Here is a 17,019-nt window from a genome sequence, read left to right as displayed (position 1 = left end):
GTACCCAGATTATCAATCTCTCTTTATTTTCCCTACTAACTCCTACTATGCTATCTAAATGCTTCAGTTCTTCCTGGTTCCATCTTTTTGCTTTGTAATCTCTCTTTCTAGGTGACTTCATTCATTTCCATGTCTGTGACTATCATCTACAATGTCTTAACTACCAAATTTTATTTCTTATTTTGACCTTTCTTCTGAGCATACTCAATGACTGCTTGATAACTTTACTTACATGACTCAAAACTTTGCAAACTTAACATATCCAAAAAAAAAATTCTGGATGTTTTCCTCCCAACTTTCTCCTATAGTTCTATATATCTCTGTAAATTTTCTCCTACCAGAATGCTAGAAATCTGTGTCATTATTCATTCTACCTCAACCCAACATTTAATCGATAACAAAGTTTTTCCATTTTATATCCAAAATGTATTTCAAATTCATGTACTTCCATCCAAATCTTCTCAGCTACCACCATCTTTATCTTGTACTATTACAGGAACTTCATTTGTGTTGCCCTTGTTTTAATCCTTACATCCTTGTCCTCCCTACTTCCAATTACAATCCATTCTTCACTACTGCTAGAATTTTATTATTTTAAATCATAAATGAATCATATCACACACCAGATTTAGATTGTCCAATTGCTTCCCATTGCACTGAGAAGAAATTCCAAACACCTTTTGATGGACTGCAAAGCCCTGTGTGACCTGACCCTTACCTAAATTTCCATGTTCCCAATTTCTTTCTTTCAGTTTTTTAAAAATAAACTCTAGTTTTTAGAACAGTTTTACATTTATGTAAAAACTGAGAGAAGTATGAGCATTCCCATAAACCCCATAGCCAGTTTTCACTAATGCTAACATCTTATATTAATATGGTATATTTGTTATAATTACTGACCTAATCTTGATATATTATTAATAACTAAAGTTCATGCCTTGTTAGTATTTCCTTAGTTTTTACTAAATGACCTTTTTTCTGCTGCAGGATTCCATCCAGGATACTACATTAAAATTAGTCATCATGTAAATAAGTTCATTTGTACCCCCCCTTTTTTTTAGATTCCACATATAAGCGATATCATCTGATATTTATCTTTCTGTATCTGACTTAATTCACTCACTATGACAATCTCTGGTCCCTCCATGTTGCTGCAAATGGCATTATTTTGTTATCTTAAGAAAAGGAAAGAGTGGATATATATATACGTATAACTGCTTCATCTTTCTGTACACTTGAAACCAACACAACATTGTAAATCAACTATACTCCAGTAAAAATTTTTAAAAAAAGAAAAAAATTAGTCATCATGTTTTCATAGGCTCCTCATAGCTGTGACAGTTTCTCAGACTTACCTTATTTATGATGATAACCTTGAAGACTCTGAGGAATACTGGTTGGGGATTTTGTAAAATGGGCCTCTATTGGGATTTGTCTGATTTTCTTTTTTCATGATCACACTTGAGATTAGGATTTTGGGGAGAAAGACCACAGAGAGAAAATGTTCTTCTGATTGCATTATATCAAGCATATCTACTTTCAACAAGACTCATCACTGTTGATGTTGACCTTGATAACCTGGCTAAGGTAGTGTTTGTCAGGGTTCTCCACCATAAATTTACTCTTCTTTTTCACTTTTTTAAATTCTCCTCCTTGGAAGGAAGTTACTCCGCACAACCCACACTTAAAGAGTGAGGAGTTGTGTTCCACTTCCTTCAGGGCAGAGTATATACAAACATTATTTGGAATTCTTCTGAATGAGAGTTTTGTCTCTTTCCCCCCCAGTTATCAACTTATGTAATGTATTTAGGTATGTATGGCATGTATTTGTGTCAATACACACTCTGGATATTTAGTTTATATTTTGAGTTTTAATCCAGTGCTACTTTATTTTGTTGGTCAAATTCCTCCAGCTTTGGCTATTAGTAGCTTTTTTGTTGTTGGCTCCTGTTTCCTTTTGACATGTTCCCGTTATTGAGGGATTTTGCTTTTGATTTGTTTTTCTGTGCATTTCCTTACTTCTTTGCATTACAAGATGCTCCAAGTTGATCTCATTTATTTATTGCCCCTGTCCTAGAACGAGCAATTTCTCCAAGAACCTCTGGTTCCATTTATTACAGAATGCTATTAGAAACCAAAACCTGGTGCCAGGTGTGCTCATTACTACTGGGATATCATTACTTCTAGACTCTGTCAGCTGACGGAGCATGGAAATACCTGTGTATATGCTCACACTTATATCCATACGTATTTCTGTAATAGCAATATGCATCTATATTAAGCTAAAAATGAGTTTGTACTGATATCTCCAATTCTAATCTATCACCACTTTGATTTTTACAACCTCCTCCACTTGCTTATCTGTACACTTCCACTACAACAGTGAAAAACTTACCTATCACAATTGCCATCCATTTACTTAATTTTTCATTTCCAGTATACATGAATAAAAGCATCTGAATTGTTAATTCATATCCCCTTGAGACATAAGTTTATCAACTGGAGTACAGTGTTTGTAAAAAGTATCTTTTGCCTTTAGTTTTATAGATTCCACTTTCCAAAGTCACTTAGGTCAGCAGCTTTTTCCCCATTCAAAGAGGCTGTTTCACACGTTAATAATACAGCCAGATTATTTTTTCACATTCTTAATTACATGTTGAGTTTTCCACTGAACTCCTGAATATTTTTTAATTTGCATATATTAAGGTTCACTCTTTTTGTAGATAAAGTTCAATGGGTTTTGACAAATACATAATGTAATATAGTCACAATTATAGTATCATACAGTGTAGTTCACCACCCTAAACAATCCTCTGTGATTTAGTGAGCCAACCCTAAACCCTCTGGAAACCACTGATATTTTTTATTGTTTCTATAGTTTTGTCTTTTCCAGAATGTCATATAATTGGGATTATATTGTATATGTCGTTTCAGACTGGCTTCTGCAACTTAGCAATATACATTTAAGATTTAAACATGTCTTTCTGTGGTTTGATAGCTCATTTCTTTTTATCAATGCATCATATAGATGTACTACAGTTAGCTTACCCAGTCACCTATTGAAGAAGAATATTTATTTTGACTTTAAAGGTTTTTTTTTTCTCACCTTAATTACCATCTGGCCTGCCTCAGATATGTTACCTCTCATTTTTTGCCTGGTAGTCTCTTAATATTGTTCAGGTCTCAGCTTACATATCATTTCCTTATAGAAGCTTTTCTTCTTCCTTACAGTATATACCATTTAATTCTCATACTTTCTTTTTTGGAATCTTAGCAGTGCCTGCCACTATTTGCATGACATATTAAAGTATTTCTCCCCTATATGCCTGTAACCTCATTCTGATTGATTCAGCTCTGCATCTCAGGCACCTACTAATGGTTTAGCATGTAGTAGGTTCACAATATATGTTTGTTGAACAAATTTGTTAGTAAACCATCTCAGTAAATTTGTATAAAAACTGTGACATAGATACTTACATTTTATGTTGAGAAACTGAGACTAGGCAAAGTTAACAGATTTGCTCAAATTTATATAGATAATAACACAGGTGAGATTTAAACTAAGATATCCTAATTTGAAAGTGGGTTGTTCCTTCCCCTTAAAGGTGTTGCAAGTAAAGATACTACACAGATGAAGATAGGTATTATCGTGTCAGAAGAGAGCTATCTTAGAAACCTACTGCCTTGAGGACATGGAGGTGAAAATGATCTAATCAAAATCTTAAAGAACTTAAAAAACTCTTCTAAGGGTTACATTACATTTAATTATTAATGAACTTTGGTTAAGAGAATAGGATTAATTTGAGTGTAAAATGTATTGTCATGTTTAAAGCTACTTTTCAGATTATCTGTGCCTGGAGAATAATCATGTCCTTGCCCCTGTATATTTTTCTACTGGCAACTACAGTAAAAATTCATGAGCGTCTACCCACTGGAGGCTGAGGGTAGAGTCTCAACGGCTTTCAAGTTTTTTTTCTTTTTTTTTTGTCCTATGGATAAAATTGAGTCTTTTGTCATTGAAGTTGAGTCTGGGCCTTAAGATCTATTTTCTTAGCTCCTCTTTTCTGCATAGAATAGTTTGAAAGCCTTTGCTATAGGCCTTTAAATCTATTTTAAACATGGAAAAAACACACACATCAAATACATCCTAAGTCTACAAAAATGTACTACCACCATCATCTGCATAGTAATTCTAATCTTTCAACAATTTGCATTTAATAGAACCATCCAAAATCACTGAAAATGAGGGATTGTGCAATTAAAATATTACCCATGAATCGATTCAGTTGCTAAATTAATTTTCAGTCATGTTCAGAATGGTTAAGCCCCAAAGGCCTACATGGGCTATTTTTCCTACTAGAATTAAGAAGATTAAGAAGAGCAATAAAGAACCATTAGTTCACTGAGTGCATTTATCTCAATTGCAGAGCAATCTTTGGTAATAGAGTTCTATTTACATTTTTTTGTGTGTGTTTTCTGTCATCCTTATAGTTAGCATTTTTTAAAACCACATACTTGAAAAGTGATTCCATTGCAGAATACAGTGCACTTCATGTTTACATTTATTTATTTATTTATTTATTTTTTAACCCATGGATTTCTATATCAAGAAATTACCTGGAATAAAGAAAAGACATAATTACCCTTCTCCTGCTCTGACATCCCCTTCTCCCTCCTCACCATCCTTATCCTCACTGGAATAAATGGGAATAATTCTGTATGTGACACATGAATGAGGGGAAAAGATATATAAGCAAAATGACATAACTTTATATATCATAATCACCTGAACTTTGTTCCACTGTGCTTACTGGTTTACACTCTTGAATAAAGTCATCTTTTTTACCACAAAGAATCAATAAAAAATAGGCTGCTTAGGTTTAAATGTGCAGTCTCTAGCCTAACTTAGAGACCACCTGTAGATGACTCAGTTAATATGTGTAAGAATGTTATATTGTGATGAAAATAGTACATGCTCATTTAAGGAAAAAGATTAAATGAATTAAACAAACAGTCTAATTATATATAAGCATGTACTCACACTGCCTGAATATAATACTATCAATATTTTGATAGATATCCAATGTGACATGTTTGTATGATTATATTCTGTAAAATTTAAATGATTGCCTCACAAATGGGATGATATACATATTTTCCATATAGATGACCAATGTTATGTCTAAAATTTTATCTATGCAAATGCTAACCCATGTTTTATTTAATATCTATAAGTAACTACTTAGATTTTGTCTCATTTTTCACAACTTTGAAAAACACAGTGATATACATCTTTATACATGTATTATTCTCCATTATATTTTCTTCAGGACAATTTACTATGAGTGGAATTTTTGAATCAACACTTGTGCATATTTTTTTTACATCCAATATTTCTATTAAATATTCTGGAAGGAAGTATTTTACTACCTGCAGTGCATGAGTGTCCCCATCAATTATAATTTTAAAAAACCTTGACCAATCTAAAAAGCAAAGCATTTTTACATCCCTTATTTTTTAAAACAGCTTTTTTTTTTTTTAATAGCTACTTTATTTATTTATTTATTTATTTATGGCTGTGTTGGGTCCTCGGTTCGTGCGAGGGCTTTCTCCAGTTGCGGCAAGCGGGGGCCACTCTTCATCGCGGTGCGGGGACCGCTCTTCATCGCAGTGCGCGGGCCTCTCACTATCGCGGCCCCTCCCGTTGCGGGGCACAGGCTCCAGACGCGCAGGCTCAGTAGTCGTGGCTCACGGGCCCAGCCACTCCGTGGCATGTGGGATCTTCCCAGACCAGGGCTCGAACCCGCGTCCCCTGCATTAGCAGGCAGATTCTCAACCACTGCGTCACCAGGGAAGCCCCACATCCCTTATTTTTGAGTTCTATTTCCGGAGATGTTGATTTTTTTAATATTAATTGAACATCTTTATTTCTTCTACACACAAAGTCTGAAGATTCAGACATACTGAAAGGAAGACGTGACTTACATATTACCTACAATTTGTCACAAATCATCTCCCTATATTAGGAAGAAAGCTAGTACAAGCACATTACTAAGTATGCAGTGAACCCGTTCCAAGGCATAAAGTAAATCTCATCTCAGACCCGACTGCCTTTATGGATGCTGCCTACAACATGCATTTGAGCTATTTTTTTTTCAATTTATTTATTTTTATTTATTCTTTTTTTTTTGGCTGTGTTGGGTCTTCGTTGCTGCATGCGGGCTTTCTCTAGTTGAGGCGAGCAGGAGCTACGCTTTGTTGGAGCGCGTGGGCTTCTCATTGCGGTGTCTTCTCTTGTTGCGGAGCATAGGCTCTCGGCACATGGGCTTCAGTAGTTGTGACATGCAGGCTCAGTAGTTGTGGCGCACGGGCTTTGTTGCTCCGTGGCATGTGGGATCTTCCCAGACCAGGGCTCGAACCCATGTCCCCTGAATTGGCAGGCAGATTCTTAACCACTGTGCCACCAGGGAAGCTGCATTTGAGCTATTTTGAACTGATTTACTACCAAATATATCTCTTGCATTGCTCAGGCACTGTGCAGATAGTTTCATGATTTCTTTTAACTATATTATAAATAATATATTAGATAAGAAAGTTCTCAAAATAATGGAAGCAGCGACCTTTATTATGCTGCTTAGACTATAACACCAATGATGCTGGCCAAAGAGAAGTCCATTTTTATGGTAGATCTTTAATCAGGAATTATTCTTTCTGAGAAAAGAAACATATTTAACATTACTGTTTGATTGATGAGTAATTTTTGAGTTCATGCAGCAGAGAAGCATGTAATTTACTTTCCAGCTATGCTCCTTCCCAGTAATACAGCTGAATAATTAAGTCCTACACAAAATACCCAACTTATATTGTGTTTCTTCATTGTGTAGGTTAACACTGCCCAAATATTTAAAATCAATGATAAGTCTTTCATAACACAGTGATGTTTTTTAGACATACAAATTCATACCAGTAAAGAGGATGGTCTTGCATCCAATAAATATTCTTTCAGACGTTCCTCAACTCAATGCAACTGGTCACAGTCTGATGAGTTTCAGGTCATTGACAATGTCATAAATTTAAGAGTCACTAGTAATACCACTTAAATGTCTTTAGTATGATTGATTTGCTACAATATTGTAGATTCAGACCTTTTTTCATTTCCTAAAATGCCACCAATTTAAGGAATATTTTCTTGATTTGAGTATAGAATATCACACACTCACACTACTGTTGTGTCATGTAGGAGAGGCTAGATTATACTACAGTAATAAAAATCCCCAAGTAACCAATGGTAGATGTTTCTAACTAGTGCTACATGCCCAGCATCTGTTGGTCAGGATCTTGGACTGACAAAAGTTCTGTCTCAAAATGTGTTTCTACCATCATTCTCACAAAGGAAAGGGATTTGGCCAATGGATTCTGGCACTGAAAGCTCCTACCAGAAAGTGGCTGTGATGGTTAATTTTACATCTCACAGTAGTTAGACTATGGTGCCCAGTTGTTCAATCAACAATGAAGTTTTCTAAAGGAGAAGGATTCTGCCTCCAGATTATAACACAGAAATCCTGCCTGAGTTTCTAGCCTGCTGCCACACAGAATGTGGACTCAAAATTGAAATATCAACTCTTGCTTAAATTTCTAGCCTGTCCATGTGCTGGCTTGCCATACAAAACTGAGACTTCCCAGCCCCCACAATTGCATAATTCCCTGTTTAACTTTTTGAGGAAGCATCAAAATATTTCCCATAATGACTATACCATTTTACATTTCCAATGGCAGTGTATAAGGATTCCAATTTTTCTAAATGTTCACCAAGACACTTGCCATTTTCTTTTCTTTTCTTTTCTTTGTTTAAAATTATAGCCTTCCTAGTGGGGATAAAGTAATAGAAGTTTATTTTAAAATCAAACCAATTTGATACTTTTGTTATTTATTTCTTGTCCATTTTTATGTTTTCTGTTTTAAACACTTGGATCACATAGTTATTTACAGTCTATGTCTAATAATTGTATGTCCATGTTTGTTTGCTTTGATTTGGCTTACACTTTCATATGGTGAATTTTCTTCTTTTTGAACTCATATTTTCTAAGGCTTTCGTGAGAATTATGAAAGGTCTGGGTTGAGCATTTATCCCTTCAAAAAGGATTTCCTGGAGAGTGACCAAGATGGCAGAGTAGGAAGACTCTGACTCCAACTCCTCTCACAGGCACACCAAAAATTACAACTGTTTACAGGCCAACTGTTGATGAGAAATACTGGAATCCAGCAAAAAAGATCTACAACCAAAGATATAAAAAAGGAACCACACGAGATGGGTAGGAGCGTGGACTTGCAGTAGAATAGAGACAAATACCCCTTGGTGAGTAACCCACAAACACTAAGATAATTATAATTGCAGAGGTTCTCCCCAAGGAGCATTGGGTCTGAGCCCCACATTGGGCTCCCCAGTCCTGGGTTTCTGCACTGGGAAGATGAACCCCAAGAAAGTTTGTTTTTGAAGGCCATCAAGGCTTGCTTTCAGGAAGCACAGAAGGCTGTGGGAAATAAAGACTCCACTTTTAAAGGACACACACAAAATCTCAGATGTTTTGGGACCCAGAGAAGAAGCAGTAATTTGAAAGAAGTCTGGGTCAGACCCACCTGCTGATTTTGGAGAGTCTCCCAAAGAGGCAGGAGGCAAGTGGAGCTCACCCTGGAGACATAGACACTGGTGGCAACCATTTTCAGGAGCTCACTCTACAACATGGATACTGGTATAGGCGAGTGATATTTTTTTAATTCTCCCTGTAAATTATTAGTACTGGATACTGCCCCACCTACCAGTAAGCAGGATGCTTTAAGACTCCCTTATTCCATAGCCTCTCTGGGACATGGCCTTATCCACCAAAAGACCCAGGAGCAGACCCCACCCTCCAGTGAGCAGGCACTAAACCCAGGACCACCAGGACCCTGCAGCCAGAGGCCCCAGGAACCACCTCTGCCCACCAGTGAGGCAGCTCTAGCCTTGGGATCAGCCTCACCCACCAGTGGGTAAGCACCTGCCCTAGGACCTAACTGGGCCCCAGCCCTGACCACCAGTGGGATGACACACCAACCATGGGACCTCTAGGGTCCTGCAGCCAGAGACCATGGGACCCCACTCTGCCTACCAGTGAGTTGGTACCAGCCCCAAGACCCAATGGACCCAAGTCTTGCACAGCACCAGGCTGACAATAAACTCAGGGACCCCCAGGGCACTGCAAGCAGAGACACTAGGACCTGGTTCTGCCCACCAGAGAGATAGAACTAGCCCTGGGACCAACCTCACACATTAGTGGGCAGGCACCAGCTCCAGGACACCAAGGGCACTGGCAATGCCCACTGTGGGTGGACACCAGGCCCAGGCTACTGTAGCCCCTCAGCCTGCTGTGGCAAAACCCAGTACTCCCACCAGCAGGCCAGCACCAGCCTTGGATCCCCTGGTCCCTGGCCTGGCCCACTAGCAGGCCAAAACAAACTCTGAGACACATTGGGCCCCTCAGCCAACTTCCCTGGAATCCAGTTCCACCAAGAAGTGAGCACACAAAAGCTTCAGGACACCCTGGACCCTGTATCCAGCTGTGTCAGGAACCGGCCTCACCTATCAGGATTCGACTCTGCCCACCACTGGGCCCCAAGACACAGCTAGCCCCAGACATAGCTTCATACACCTATGGATGGGCACCAGCCCCCAGATCCTGCCCCATCCACCACTGGGCTGAAACTAGCTTCAGGACCCCAGGGTCCTGCAGCCAGAGACCCTAGGATCCAGCTCTGCCTGTCAGTGAGCTAACATTAGCCCCAGGACTCCCTGGGCCATGGCTTTGCCCACTAGGAGGCTGACTCTAGATCCAGAAACTCCGGCCCCACAACCACACATGCCAGAAGCTGGCTCTGCCCACCATTGAGCTGACACCAGCCCCAAGACCCCCTGGGGTTCTGCAGCCAACCACCTCATGACCTGAATCCACCAAATAGTGGCAGGGCCTGGCAACCAATTGGGCAGGGAGTCAGCCATGCCCACCAGACTGCCCACAGCCACCACAATAGAAGGACCCATGGAGTCCACATAGGGGGCACTCCTAGAGCATGCAGCTCTAGCGACCATAGGGAGTGTGCTGCTGGGAAGCATAGGGAGTCTCCTAAAAGAGGCCACTTCTTTAAGGTCAGGAAATGTAACCAGCCTACCAGCTACATAGGAATAAAGACAGCAAATAAGGCAAAATGAGGTGGCAGAGGAACATATTCCAGACAAAGGAACAAGATAAAACCCCAGAAGAACTAAGTGAATTGGAGATAGGCAATCTACCCGATAAAGTATTCAAGGTAATGATCATAAAGATGATCAAAGAATTTGAGAGAAGAATGGATGAGCAGAGCGAGAAGTTAGACATTTTCAATAAAGAGAAAATATAAAGAAGAACCAAAGAGAGATCAAGAATGCAATAACTGAAACAAAAAATACACTAGAAAGAATCAACAGTGGATGATACAGAGGAACAGGTCAGCTAGCTAGAAAAGTAGTGGAACTCACTGATGTTGAACAAAGAAAAAGAAAAAAAGAATAAAAAGAAATGAGGACAGTTTCAGAGACATCTGGAATAACATCAAGCATACTAGTATTAGTATTATAGATGTGCAAGAAGGAGGAGAGAGAGAGAGAGAAAGGGGTAGAGAGCATATTTGATGACATAATAGCTAAAGACTTCCCTAATCTGGGAAAGGAAACAGATATCTATGTCCAGGAATTACAGAGAGTCGCACACATGATCAACCCAAAGAGGACCACACCAAGACACTTTATAATTAAAATGGCAAAAATTAGAGATAAAGAGAAAATATTAAAAGCAGCAAGGAAAAGTAACAATTTTACATACAAGGGAACTCCCATAATACTATCAACTGACTTTTCAATAGCTTATTAATAGCTTTACTTCCAAGATGGAGAGAATAATACCACTTCCTTTCCCACTCAAGCAACTTTCCAGTCTCTATCCTTTTTTTAGTCAACTGCCAACTATATTTTTGTACCTCTTATTTTTGCATGAACAAGGTTGTATGGGGCCCCCCCAAACACTGTTAATTTCATGAAGCCTGTCCTAAGAAGTTTTAACAGAGAGACAAAGTCACTACTATTTGTATTACTATTACTATTTGTCCATTACTATTGGTTCTGGTGGGTGTGGGTGTTGGGAGATGGTAGTGGAATTTATCTACAAAGTAAATTATCTTGCTTGTTAAGAGGCTCATGATTATTCCTCCCCTACCCAACTGCAACCATTTCCATAAAACTCCTGCTTTATGGTTCATATTCCCCAATAATTTGGACATTACTGCAAATCAAAGAACAATGTTAAGAAGATACAATCCAAGAGTGAACTTTAAAATTAACTCTGAGGGATGAATATATTATTCATTGGAGCAAAGCCTACAGAACCCACAAAATCACAGTAGCTATGTGGCAGCCATATCTATGTGCATTGTCTGCTACAGCTATATGTAAAGCAGTAGAAAGTAATATTTAAATAGCACTGATAATATTAATGGAGAGCTTGTTTTGAGCCTTGCACTGTTTCAGGTGCTGGGCTTTAGTGGTAGAGAGGTTCTAAATTCAGATCCAACATTTGCTAGCTGTGGACTTGGGACAGACTTCCAACTTCACTGATTTTCTGTTTATTTCTAAAATGGAAATCTATAAGTACTTGCATAACAGGACTGTTGTGTGGATTAAATACATGACTCAATGTCTTTAGCAAAGAACTATGCAGAAAGTGAACATTTGCTAATATTTTAATTACTTCCCACAGACTGGTTTCAGTGTGAGGAATTTTTTTTTTTTTTGGATTCTAGTTTATGACTTAGAAAATCCAGCAAGTTAGCTGCTCCACTATGGTCAAAGTATATGTTAATGGATTTTCATTTTCATACTCTCTTTAAAGCAATTATGTTTAACTTCAATTTCTTTCATTATCCCAGTTCCTTATATAGTCTTTACTGGTTTTGGAGTCATAGAGCCTGACGTCAAGGTGATGAAATTTCCATTCTGAAATGGAAAAAGCCATGTAATTTTTAAGTGGCTTAAAAAATAAAGATCTCAATTTTGTCACACCAGACAAAACAGAATTACTTTTACTTACTACTGTAAGTGTAAGTAAGTGTTTTTGATGATGCTGTGGTTCCAAAGACTCTCATTATACAGTTAGCTCATCTTCAAACTCTCTTTCATATTACAAAGCAAATATGGATATATGTATAGATAGATTTTTACATAGTTGTAGATATAGGTTTTTATTGATTGAGTTCTCAAAAAAAGCACATCCACACACAATCAGAACAGAGTAGGGAAGACTACCACTAACCTGTGGTCTTTAAGATCACTGCCAAAGTGGGATGTGTAAATAGGCATATTAAGTGACTACCTTCATTGAGTGAACTAGAAGGTGCTGTTTAGACTAAAAATACCACTCCCACTCTATCTAGGACTTTTTAAGGTCACTGTGTGAATGCAAAACTACTTTCTAGAGGAAGGTGTCACATAAAAAGAAATGAAAATAATGTGAGGGAGAAATTGTTCCCAGAACATTAAGGCCAAAAAATTTTGACACCTTTAATTTTAATATGTTTTTGAGAAAGCAAGTCTTTAAGAACCAAGAGTGGTCTGAATTAAAGACTGTGATGAAAGAGATATGATGGACAATGAAGGAGAGAATGCCCTGGAAACCCCACTGCCTGGTTAAAATTACTGTCTCCTCTTCATTTTAATATGAATGATGGAGAGGGTGTAGGATGGGGGTGGGCATGACCTAGCTGGAAATATATATTTACAAACAACCTTCTCTTCTATTTGAATGAATATACTCCAGTTTCTCTGTGGCATTTATTGACCTGTTTCAATGCTTTGTATGACAGCAACCAAGGACTCTGGCAGCTAAGTAAGGTCTGGGGCACTTGAGAAGTTTATTTTTATAAATTTGAAGGCTAATTACATGGTGATGTGGATAGCTGAGTTAGAATTGATGGTGTCTGTTTCATGTAATCCTCATCGCCACTCAAGTGAAGCAAGGTTGGATGAAAGGAGTGGTTTTACAAAATTTATCTGATTTTGAAGGTACAACTGGTATCCTAAAAGCAGATCTCAAGCTATTATTAAGAAAGTTTTATAACTTAATAGAACAAGAGGCTACACATAGGCAGAATAGTGTTCATAGATGGTGCTAAATACTTTTCTGTTAAATAAATGAATGAATAAATAAATGTCATTGCTCCTCAGTTCAATGGGATATTGTGTAGTATGTTAGATCATGATATAATTCTATTTGTTTTTATATATTTTAACAATTGGTATAAATCTGTAAAATGGGTGGCAATTATAACTTGATGAGGGAATGTGTCTTTTTTTCATCTTTAACTTCACAGCATTCTTTACCTTCTTTGGATGCAGAGATCAGAGATGGCATGTCTGTCCTGTTGTATAATTACTCTATGCCAGAGTTCCAGTACTAGTGCCAAGAAAGACCTTGACAGTTACTGAAATCTGGAGAGGTTGTATTACTCTTAGCGTCTTATGTAACTGCGCTAAATTTAATTGTAGATTGAGAATTATCTGCCATTATTCTTGACCTATTTAATAGCAAAACAGGTTCCAGAAACCAAATCCCCAAGTCAAATGTTCTTTCTATGTTATGACCACTGTTAACCTAAATCTTACCACCCAGTCTTTATTTTCAAGTAGGGAAGGGGAAAGAAAAGGAGAAGTTATGATTCTAGTGTGTGTGTATGTGCTATTTGTGATGAATAAAACATTGTGCTAAATATTACCACATATATCTACCCTAATCCTCAGAATGTCCCTGCAAATTATGTTTGATCATGACAGATTTTTATATTTTAGGAAAGTAAAGTTAGAATGTATAATTACTTTTATCTAATGTCCCACAATTACTAAATAGACAAGATTCTACTTTGGATAATTCTGTTACCAAAGTTCAGCTGCAAAAATATAGAAATTCCTCTGGTCCTCTTACAGGGACATCTTAGTGTATTCTGATTAAATAGTGAAGATAAATGCTGGGGTTTATTAATTTTCTTTGCTGTTCTTATTAGCCTTGTATGATTTTCTTGCACACACTAGTGAGGAAGAGAACAAAAAGAGAGTCTGGGGAAACCAGCCAGCAAGTGGGTATGGTAGTGGTCAAGGGACAAACAGTTTTAATTTTGATGAAGACACAAGATAACATTTTATTTTCCACTGGAAAAACAAACAAAACAAAACTCTGAGGTTACCTCAAGTTTCCTGCTTATTTTGCCTCTTCCTTCATCCCTGTTGTTCCTGCCACTAGTTTTCCTTTCTAAGTTTTTCTTTGTTTGGCTTATCTTTTGCAATGGTTGTTGGCTAAATCTCACTTGGTACCCCCAAGTGGACTCATTCGTATGCTGTTATTTTATTTATTTAAAATTTTTTTTTTCCAAGTGCCCAACTGCAGTCAGGGCCCAGTGTCATCCAGATTATTGTATAAATATTTAATGATTATTCACTAGCAGTGATTCTCTTACCATGTCAAAGAGAAGGCATGATCCCAGCTGACGTAGATAATATGGGCCTGGTTCTCCTCCTCCATCCTCCCTGGATGCAACACCATGTATTCAAGTGCTGGTCTGTGACACTGGTTGTTGCTCTTCTGTCTTGGAGGTGGTGGTGAAGCTGAATCCAGCCTCTACCCCATCACTGAATTAAATCTCAGAGACAGAGTTTCGGTGAAGTAGAAAAGAATAACTATGGCTTTGCCAGGCAAAGGGGGCCACAGCAGGCTAGTGCCCTCAAAACTGTGTGTCCCAACCTGGAGAGGGTGGTGAGAAGTTTTACAGTAATGATTCAAAGAGGGCATGATCAGCTCCTGGACATTCTTCCTATTGGTTTGTGGTGAGGTAAGTGGGAGTCAGCATCATCAACCTTCTTGTTACAACAGGTCTGGGGTCTACGTGCTTCTGGGCAGCATACTGTTGTTAACTGCTAACTTCTCCCATCTAGAGGGGGATTCAGTATCTGCAAAACAGCTCAAAGATATTGTTGTGTGTATCTGTTGATGTGGAACCAGGGCCTTGTCCCAAAGCTGCCTTATTGTTTCTCTTGACTGTTCCTCCCTTGTCTGGCATCCCCTCCCTTCCCTATTTAGCAATTATTTGAACCTGCCCATTGGAATTCAAGGAAGGCCATGGAGGCTGAATGAAACCTATTTCCTAATCAAAGAAATTGTGGACACAGGAAGGCTTTTGTGCCCAGGAGCCCCACAGTGTCCTGCACAGTATCAGTAGGAACAAAAATGATAGCAGATATGGCCTAGGGTTGAGTGCCAATAACACACACCTCCTTGCTTTTGTCCATTTCCTGATCCCTGCTGAGAATGACTACCATGTCCACTACCTTCATACTCAATTCCACTTCCAGCAAACACAGTTCAGTTTTGTCTCTTCTTGGAATCCTCACTGACAAACCAACTAGGCTGCATGCTTGTATGTTAATCTTTTGCTATGTCAGTAATTTTAAGCAATGATACTCTCAAACTACTTGGGAAAGCTCAAAGCCTTTTCTAGGAGCAAGAGATGGAATAATACACTGGATAATTATTGGGTTAAAACCCAAGGTAGGCCAAACACAAAGGAATGCAAATGATTGAAGGAGTAAAAAGATCTGAATTCAAATCCTACTCTTCTACTTCTCCACTGGGTGATGTGACTTAGGTTGTGATTTAGTTTGTGAGAGCTTCATTTTCCTCTTTGTTAATACAGAAGTGCATGTATATAGGGCGATTGTGAAGACTGCTTGAGACACTACACAATGTGCTGAGTGCAAGCCCAGCACAGGTGAGCACTCTTTAAATCAAAGTCATTAGTATGACAATGATTAAGAGTTACAAGCATTACATTTCAGGTTGCAGTGTCTCTCTGAATATTTACTCTCCTTCTTTGAATACCTCCCTTGAATGTTGGTTCTTCCTTGTGGTTGGCATGGTCTGAACAGGACTGAGGTTTTCTCTTAACTGGGGGTTACCAGGCTTAGGGGTGACTGAGCTCTTTATATATGAGAGAGAGAGAAAGTTTTTTATTTTCCCCTTGGTGGGATTTTACTCAAGTTTTTCTTTCACTGTCTCTTCTTTCACAGGAGAAATAAGACTAGAAAGATGTGAATGAGTACAGCATACATGGAAAGAACCAGAAATTGCTCATGCTGGTTTACAGGCAAATCTCTTTCTAATGCTTTAGAAAGAGTTTATAATAACCATGGAGTTTGTATACAGCTTACTAAACTACACTGAGCTTGTACACAATTGTCATTTTAAGCAAATGCACAGTAAAGTTATCAGAGGATTGCTTTGGGGATGCTCTTGGGATTGTATATGGTCATTGTGTGTATTTCAACAAAAATTTACAGCTTTGGACACTTGTCCAGATATAATTTCAACTGTCCATGATCAGCACATACAAACGAAAAGTTGTCACTGAGCAAAATAAATGATAGTGGCTTAAGAACTTTTCATGTTACTTGATTATTGGAAGTAAATATCTTCTAAATTTAAAATCAAAGCAGACATCCATCATTGTCATAATTATGATTTTCAGTTTTTTGGGGGTTTTTTAAAGTTTTTTTTAGCATGAAACATTTGGATTTGGTTTAAACTGAATATCCTTTGGAGACTTTAACAGGCATTATCTAAGAAGGTCTTGGAAAAAAAACAAAAAAATAGAAGAATTTAAGCTTAGCATATGGTCTGAGATCCAGGAGGGAGAAAATTATTATCAGGACACATAGAAAGTACCAATTAAATTAGGGTTACCACCTGCCTAGTTTCAATCAGGATATTTCAAAATAAAAGGTTTGTGTCCAATGTCTTGATTGACTTTATCTCTGAACCAATCTTTTCTTTTTTTTTAATTTGAAACCTTAATTTTCAGTCATTAAGCTATTCTTTATTCCCACTGGTATGGATAATTTCAAAGAATCTTATA

Source organism: Balaenoptera ricei, chromosome 13 (assembly GCF_028023285.1).
Source record: "Balaenoptera ricei isolate mBalRic1 chromosome 13, mBalRic1.hap2, whole genome shotgun sequence".
Taxonomy (NCBI): Eukaryota; Metazoa; Chordata; class Mammalia; order Artiodactyla; family Balaenopteridae; genus Balaenoptera; species Balaenoptera ricei.
This window is presented reverse-complemented; position numbering follows the sequence as displayed.